This window comes from Amia ocellicauda, chromosome 12, assembly GCF_036373705.1.
Source record: "Amia ocellicauda isolate fAmiCal2 chromosome 12, fAmiCal2.hap1, whole genome shotgun sequence".
Classification (NCBI taxonomy): Eukaryota; Metazoa; Chordata; class Actinopteri; order Amiiformes; family Amiidae; genus Amia; species Amia ocellicauda.
The window spans coordinates 31,483,049-31,491,995 of NC_089861.1; the positions used below are offsets into that span (position 1 = coordinate 31,483,049).

General features: G+C 41.3%; 1 long non-coding RNA gene across 5 annotated transcripts; it reads left to right on the forward strand.

Moving 5' to 3' along the window:
* Positions 1 to 216: 216 nt before the first annotated feature.
* LOC136764934 (uncharacterized) lies at positions 217 to 8,290 on the forward strand. 5 transcript variants are annotated; one of them, XR_010821275.1, is made up of 10 exons: positions 217 to 774; positions 1,422 to 2,002; positions 2,124 to 2,341; positions 2,437 to 2,574; positions 2,850 to 2,989; positions 3,528 to 3,599; positions 4,301 to 4,494; positions 4,600 to 4,688; positions 4,802 to 6,213; positions 7,056 to 8,290. It is a non-coding gene; the product is annotated as an uncharacterized LOC136764934 (long non-coding RNA). The 5 variants fall into 5 exon arrangements; XR_010821276.1 differs by having other exon boundaries at positions 7,917 to 8,290; XR_010821274.1 differs by having other exon boundaries at positions 4,802 to 4,991; positions 5,413 to 8,290.
* Positions 8,291 to 8,947: the final 657 nt, after the last annotated feature.

Sequence of the window (8,947 nt, forward strand, 5' to 3'; positions counted from 1 at the left end):
GTTAATAAAAACTTACAAGCCAGTTTGGCCGGTGATGCATGAGGCATTACATGCATGATACAAAAGTCTCTGTTCTCGGTCATTTATCCTCCTGGCAGTACTTCCTACATTTCCCATGAACACTGTGCCGTAATGCTACGTGATGACGTTTCATACGCCCCTTGGCTGCGCACAGTTTGCAGTGAAACCAGCGCGAGAAACCATGGAAACGAACGGAGCGTCCACCAGAAAACACAAGGAAGAATAAGAGCGAACGGAGCCAGAGCAGGGAGCATAGACTTAAAGAGGAGGGAGTTAGCTAGTAAAGTAAAGTAAAAAGTTAAGATTAAACTAAATGCGGCGGTGGTTGGGACAGACTTCTGGGGGCGAGAAGAGGAACGAGCCAGGGGATGAGGACAGAGAAACGAAGAAAATAAAATTGAATGCCAAATGGCTGACGGGTCATGAATGGCTTGTGTTTGATCATGAAAATGTCGTCATGTTTTGTCAGGATTGCCGAATCTACGCGAAAGAAAAAAACAAAACGAACAATTTTGTGGTGGGAACTAATAATTTTAAAGTTGAGGCAGTAAAGGACCATGAGAGTTCCCGAAGTCATTAGGAGAGCCTTAGGATTAAAACTGCCAAGACAGGTCGTATTGAAGAGAGCCTTGCTGGGAGAAGCCTCGCTTTATTGAAGACGTCTGAGTTGAAGAAGATGCAGCTACTTTTTCGAAATGCCCACGCCATCGGAAAAAAGGACAGGCCTTTCACCGACTTCGCATGGATGTGTGAGTAAGTGAATTAACATTACTATTTACATGTTTTAGAAACAGTGCATTTAATAGGATTCAGGGTGCTTCCATAGAAACAGATGAAACTTTACGTTTGGGGGTTTAAAAAAAAAAAAAATCTCACTGAAATGTAATGTGTTGTAGCCGCTAACAGTGGCTTCATTTACACAAAAATTAATTTCAGGGTGGACAGGAAGAAAGGCTTGAAGATAGTAGAGACATACACAAATTACTACCAGGCAAAAGAGTTCATACACTACATAGCAGAGGATGAGAGAAGAAAGATGAGGGCAAGATTATCAGATGGCAAGTTCATCTCGGTCATGTCAGATGGATCCCTTGACAATGCAGTGATGGAAGAAGAAATGGTCTACATCAGGAGTGCCAGTGAGGGGAAGGTCAAAGTTGATTTTGTCGGGGTAAAAGCTGTCTCAAAGCCAGATGCTACAAATATAGCTGAAGCAGTGTGCAGTACAATGGAAAGTGGTGTCAGCACTGATTGGAAGAACAAGCTAGTGGCAATCACCACAGATGGAGCATCTGTAATGACAGGAGTAAACAATGGTGTAGTTACAAAACTGCGTGCAGACAGACCAAATGTGCTGGGGATCCAATGCATGGCCCATAAGCTAGAGCTTGCCTTTTCAGATGGAATAAGGAAAAATGTGATGGCCTGGAAAGTTGAGGACCTGTTGAGTGGACTCTACACCTTATATCATAAGAGTGGAGTGAACAAGGCCAGCCTAAAGCAACACTTCAGGGAGCTCCACATGAAGGCTTTGATGCCAACCAGAGTAGGTGGAACCCGGTGGCTACCACATCTCTTCAAAGCTCTTGACCATTTTCTCAGGGGATATGCTGGCATTGTATGCCACTTAGAGGAGAAGGTATGTTAATTTATAGCCTACAAAAACAAGCAGTGTAGATAGATTATTTAATGTTTGCTTTCTTTTTCTCTTCATCAGTTTTAAATGCTGTCTGATAATGCAGTTGTTTTGTTTGTAGTCCCAGGAGGCCACGAACATCAATGCTGTTCTGAGGGCCAAAGCCAAGGGGTTCCTTAACATAGGCAAGGATGGTGGAGTTCTCAGTTTTTGCTGTCTTCTCCATGACATCATCTATCAACTGAGCAACCTCTCCAAGTCACTGCAGAGGTCAGTGTCAACCCTGGCTGAAGCTCAGAGCTGCCTTTCCTCCACTCAGGCTGTCATAGAAAAGTACAAGTCAAGGTATGTATCATATATCCTACAATTTATGATTTGATTTTAGGTTGCGTTGGTGTGTTTTTACCTCAGTATAAATAAAAATAAATAAAAAGACGCCCATCCATCTATCTCTGCACAACTGTAGACCTGGGCCTAAGCTGAGAGCAGTGCTGGACACAGACACCTATGAGGGAGTCCTCCTGAAGCCTACTGATGCCGACCAGCATGACAAGGCAAAGAACGTGCTAATCGATTCCCTGTTCCGGTGCATCACTGCTAGATTTAGTGATGTGAACAGTGATGTCCTGCAGGCTATGCGGCTGACCAATTTCAAGTGCTGGCCAGAGGCAGACATGAGTTCAGGTTAGCAATTAAAATGCATTAAGATTTGTTCATTACATTTGATGTTTTAAGACAACTGCTTAACTTTATATTAATGTTTTCCCTTTTGTTCTCAGATTTTGGTGATGAAGAGGTAAACAAAATCATTAGTCACTTCCGACCTCTTTTACTGTCTGCTGGAGTGGATGTGGAGTTGATCCCTGATCAATGGACAATTCTCAAGACTGAACTGTACACAGCAGGATTCAGCCAAGGTACTTGGAGAATGTTTGAGAAGAAAAATCTCATACTGATGTACCTTATCAGTTATCAGTAGCATTAAACAAGTGCTTGAAATGTTCCCAAGCTCTATAGAAATGGCTAATATTGTGAGACAGTTTTATTTTGTTTATCAGGAATCAGAGTAAATGTCATTTGTTAAAGGCACAATCAAAATTTGATGGCATCTTTTAATAAATAAAGTTGCATTTGAAAATGTATAATTGTTTGCAAGTGCATAATGCATATTGTCTGTCTTACCCTGCTACAGGAACCTTTGAGAAGACCTGGCCTACTGTGAACAGAATGCTGCGCCATCGGTGTCCTGATGTCCTTGATCTTTTTGATGCTCTCCTCACCATCCCTGCGACTACAGCTGACTGCGAAAGGGGGTTCAGAGTTATGAAGCAGGTAAAGAGTGACTGGCGCTCACGCCTAAAAGGTGAGACCCTCTCTGACCTCCTTAAAACCCAGTTGTGCTCACCTGACATCAAAGACTATGATCCAACCAAAGCCATTGACATCTGGCATGCTGACAGTTTGCGCACACGCAGGCCTGACTTTGTGCGCAAACATGGAACAAAAGGAACAGAGGGTGGCTCAGATTCTGATGGCACCTCTGAAGAAGAAGAGTTCTGAAGACATGTGATTTAAATGATAGATATATCCCAAACTTGAAATTAAATGTTTGCACTTTCTGTGTATATTTTGTTGTGTTTTTCATGCCAACAATGTTAATAAAATGATCAAATGCATTCAGTGGCACTCATAATTTCTCTTTATTTTCACCGGAAAAAAATTTGGCTAGTGGAAATTCTGATTGGCTGGTAACTTTAAAAAGTTACCAGCCACATTGGCTGGTGATCAAAAAAGTTAATTTAGAACCCTGTTAGTGCTAATGTATTCACTTTGACACCTAAAAATCTATCTGTCAAATCTGTTTCTCTAGCCTGCCAACTACTAATAATTTCAACAGAAGTCCCAGCTCTTCCTCCTGCAGCCAGACAACTATTCAGCTAAGGTGATTAAGGTTCCTGTAATACAAAAGTTCTACAAGCGCCATTTATTAGCTAACAGTAATAAGCACCAATAAATTATGATTTATTTAATCATTTGGCTTTGCTAACACAAATAGTTCTGCAACTGGACAGGGATGAAAGCCTTCTAAAATATGTCCTCTTGACATTTAAACACAAATTTGTGTTTATGCCACTTCTTCATTTGGTTGAAGGTTAACAGATGAAATCCGTAATCCAATAGATATTGCCAGATACTTGATTGTATTTTACAAAAATAATATATAAAACTTGTTGGATGCCAGAACTGAGATTTCTTTTTGTAACATCAGTATGTAAATCATTGTATAAAGTGTGAAATATATGAGTATTTTAACTATTCTAAATACAAATGTGTCTTTAAAAGGTGCATGAATTTGTGTCTAAAGTCATTCATATCATATTGAAATAGTAAGTAATCTACATATACACTATAAACCTGTGCTCATACATAAGTCACCAACAAGCATGGAAAAGTAAAACGTGTCTAAAAAAATAACCATGAACCACATACACAATCTAGTGGGCTAAATTTTCAGAATCAGTGAGGGTCAGTGGTTACAATCAACAATCATCCTGCATTTGGCTTGTCAGCAGAGCTAGTCCTCTTTGGAGAGTCTTACTTTCAATACTAATAATTATGCATATTCATTCTCAATTTACACAGCATGTTTCACATTATGGACTTTATATCCCTGGAGAAAAAGCAGACTGAAGTTTTGCCTTCATCATGGGTCCGGGATGGCATGAGGTACTGGCCGCCTTATTCATCCACAGAACACTGCACAAGGGCAGTGAAACGTCAAGAAGCACCTGACGAAACATGGGGTTTGTTTGATGTGAACATCAGGTACACTAGAGGTGAGTTAATGTTGTATTTGCAGTCAACTACTTATAAGTGACATCAACCTCCTGAGACAACAATATGATCTGCGTTCTAAACAATACATTAATATTCCCTGACAGACACATATGAAGAGGCTTGCCGTAAACTTCATATGGCTGTGGTTCAATCTGATCAATGACCATCCTGCATAAATGAAGAGAAAATGAAGGTATATCAGCTAACAGATATGATTAAAAAACATTTCAGTGGATGGGCTAAATATCCAACATATGTTTACTTCACTGGTCATCTTTATGAGTTCAATAACCTTTTTAACATCAGGGGCAGAAATACGCAAATGTTCAGTGACACAGAAAGTGAGGATGATGACGCAAGGGCCAGCCAATCACCTCTAAGGGTTTGCCATCTGCACCAGTCATTAGACCTCCAGAGGACAGAAGAGAGACACCTGGGACTTCCAATAGGCAAACAAGGATTGAGCCAAACATTCAACAGCAGTAGCTATGTGATCGTAAGTGTTACATATAAGGTATATATTGTGTCTCCCACCAACATCAAAGTTGGCCACCACTGATCTATAATGTGAGGGAGGGTGAAGGATTAAAAACAACTGCGTTCTGTTTTGTATTTTTGCAACAATTCTTCGTGAGATCTTAACCTCAGATTTTGCTGCAGCTGCAAAAGCTCCAGGCGAACAGATCAACTCTGGATGAAGTTCCAGATTTGACCAACCTTCGACTTCCAATGTCCTCGCTGGAAGACTTGAGGAGAGTTGAGGGCCAACTTTCAGATCAAGGCTTAAAAAAGAACCTGGAATGACAACATGTATTGCTGAAAAGTAATCAAGCCACAATCTGACCCAGAGTACCATTCACAAGGTTTCTTCAAATTGGTATTACTATATTCATAATATTCAAGTTTTTGTTTTTCAGACCATATATTTGGGACTGTCTGGAGGGATGACTACCAAGGAGAATGTGTGGAGAATCCTCTCAAAACTCTTTACAAATACCCTGGCCATGAAAATGAATTGGAGAGGGGCCAATGGGAAACAGGCTTTTGAGTCTCTTCCCTTAAAAAGTGTTGTTATCAGTGAGATTGCTTTCAAGAGCACTGCCTGGTGCAGAGAAGCACAATGTCACAGAAATTATTAATTAAATCAAACAGGCCAGCATGTCATTTTGATTGTCAGCAAGGACACACAGTTTTCAAGGCAGAAAGAATATAATGGAAGGGAAATATTTTACAAAAATCCCTTGATAAAACTATTTTCTTGGGATAGGAGATCCATAAACTATGGCTCATATTTCAGGGAGTATTTCAATAAATGTTCTATTTTCTCTCTTTCTGATATTTACAAATGCTTCAAATGGTTCAATGCTTCAGTAATCATATTATTTTTAGTGGCACTGAGAGAAAATATAGGGGGGTTGATGCCCCTGATGGACAGCAGTCTTTGGAGAGGAGCTGGATACTGGATTAGATAAAGATGTTCTGTTTCTTTCTCCTACATCTGTTTGAATAATTGCTGTACCTAAGTGTTTAAGGGGGATATTTCTGTATGCTATTAGATAATTTTAGGGTTTTACTAGTAGGGTTATTCTTGTGCAGTTTATTTTTCTTATGATTTAGTTAGTTTTAGCTGATTTATTAATTTTCTATTTTAGATAAATTCACCCTACATCTGCATTGGAACATCAAGCACAGACTTCTCGCCCTGCCAGTTTTGTCAGGTGTGTATTTTTATTGAATAGAGAATAAAGTAAGTAGATAGTAGGGTCCTATGGGCTTGGCCTATTTTGTTATGACGTATGACCTAACCTTATTAATATTCCTACATCATAATTGGGGGGCGTGATTTTAGGTAGAGTTATTTCCTTAATTATTCCTACGTCATATCCGGCAGAAAGTGTACACCCATAAAACCCTGAACAACAAGGCCACCCCTAAAACCCTGAACAACAAGGCCACCCATATATACCCCCACCCCCTCTGAAGGCACTGCCCCCGAAACTCTCCTCTCTATTTAAGAACCCGCGCTGCTTTTAGGCAATACCTCTTTAATTCTCAGCATCTGAAACATCCAGCTTCTTCAACATGTCCAGCGACATCAACGTGAAACCCTGCAAGAAGCAAGCCCAGGCAAGGGTTCCTGTACTCACCAATTTGGAGATTGAGCGCACCTGGGTGCTGTTCTGGGGGGCTCAACGGGGTTACCGCTTTAATATGGACCCCAGCTATGTTGGAGTGGAGCTTTTTGCTTTGATCAAATGTTCGGAACTAGATTCTGTTAGAAGGAGAATATGCTGGATTATGGATTATATATCCCCCTTGAAGGACGACGACGATGATAAAACAGACGACCTGTGGGGGTTTGGAGGGGGGTCTGGTGGCTCAGGGGCTACTCTCTTCTAAGAGGGTGGTCTGTCGTGACGTAGTGAAGAGATAGGATAAAAGGCGCAACACTTCATTCATGGTTTAAAATTAAAGAGAATGTCTTACCCGAAAGCTGTGGACGTCGACAGGCTCTACAGACCTCTTCAAACCCGGGATCTCCCCTGGTTCTATTCCCAAGATTTTGTATACACTCCGGAACCCTCTGACTGCGGCTACCCTCCAAGACCTCAACCCCTGGTCCCTCAGGACGAAACAGCATGCTGTGCGATGGATGTCCAAATGAGTCTCGGTGAGCCCCAGCCTCTGGAGCTCCTGGAGGGCCTCGATTTTGCTGAACTGTCTACCGTCTGTGCGTATCAGGAGGGGGTCGGTCCAATGGATGTAGAAACACCCCACAAACCACCAGGCTACCCAATGAGCTTCGAACTGTCCCGGGGGCGTGATGAAGATGCTGGATTTATGCCCGGGGTACGTGACCAAGTAAGCAGAGTGGTTAAAAGCACCCTGGTGTATATTCTGAGTGATCTCATCGACCGAGCTCTGAAAGAAGTCTGTCTGGCTTGTGAAGTGAATCACCCCAGTCAGTTGAGACACAGATGTTTGTTTGAACCAGACCGCTACTATTTCCAGTTCTATTTCAACGTGTTTTACAGAAGACTGAACAAACCGTGGCTGAAACCTGTGCTAATCAAGGCGCTGTCTTACTCCCACCCCGTTGCAAGTCCAGAAAATCATAGATGAGATTTTGCTGGAGCTGAAAAAGGAGCCGTTTACAATAGAGAAACTTGGTCAGCTGCTCAACGACCTGGATGAGCCGAGTTGAAAAACCGCGGGCAAGCTAAAAGCTTATTTCTTCCGTAAAGAAGTTAAAGCTGGGAACGGTCAGACTCTGACCTGAACTAAGGGACTTTGAATATGGGGAATGTTCTGGACTGCTTCTGCAACTGGTTCTGTCATCAACACTCTGCAGCTAACCTGAGAGCTCTATTACACCATGTGCTTGACAAAAAAGTAGCCAATGCGAGCCTTTTCTCTACAGATTTAACCATCGATGAGGACCAACTTTCAAACCTGGAAAAGTTAATGGCTGCTGTAAGACTGGGGGTATGAACACTGGGATGAAGCGCTCAAGGGGGCCAAGAATGATATTAGGCCATTTCATCAACATCTGTATGACCTTTTACTGAGCATGTTTAATACACCTCTGTTTACTTTTAAAATAGGGCATATTGTTGTTTTATTTACACATGTAACTGAGGTGTGTGCCTACAAGATAAAGAAACAGGTATTTGTTGATATAGATCAAGTAACCAATCATCTGATTTATTTTTGTCTGGACCGTAGAAAAAATTGTTGTGTATGTTATACTTTTCTCAAATGTCTAAAAAGGGGTATCTGCTCTCCTGAAGTTGAATAAAAAACCTTGTATAAAAACTTTGCACATAGTGTTGGTGTGTGTTGTTATTTGACAATGACTCGGCAAGCTCCCCAAATGCAGGAACTATACTACAACCCAGCCAAGATTGGGGGTTTGGCGGGTAAGAAGGGTTTTCAAAGAGGACTCGCGGAGGCAGAAGTGAAGGCTAATGATGTGGTTGTTTCAGAATGGTTATGGGAACAAGACGCCTATACCTTACATAAACCTCTCAGGAATAACTTTAAAAGAAACCACGTATATGCAACTGACATAGACTCACAATGGCAAATGGATCTAGTCTATATGTCAAATTTATCAAAACATAACAATGGTCACAAATTTATATTGATGTGTATCGACGTGTTATCGAAATATGCCTGGGCTCGCATTCTACATAATAAAACAGGTAGGCCGGTGACAAGGGCCTTTGAGGATATATTGGGTCAAGGTCGATGTCCTAAAAAACTGCAGACTGATAAAGGAAAAGAGTTTCTCAACAGAGAATTTCAGAATCTACTGAAGAGACACATCATACATCATTTCACCACCGGTAATGAGCTCAAGGCATCGGTGGTGGAGAGGTTTAACCGCACCATAAAGACCAAAATGTGGAGATATTTAACAGCGGTCAACACGTTCAAGTATTTTGATAA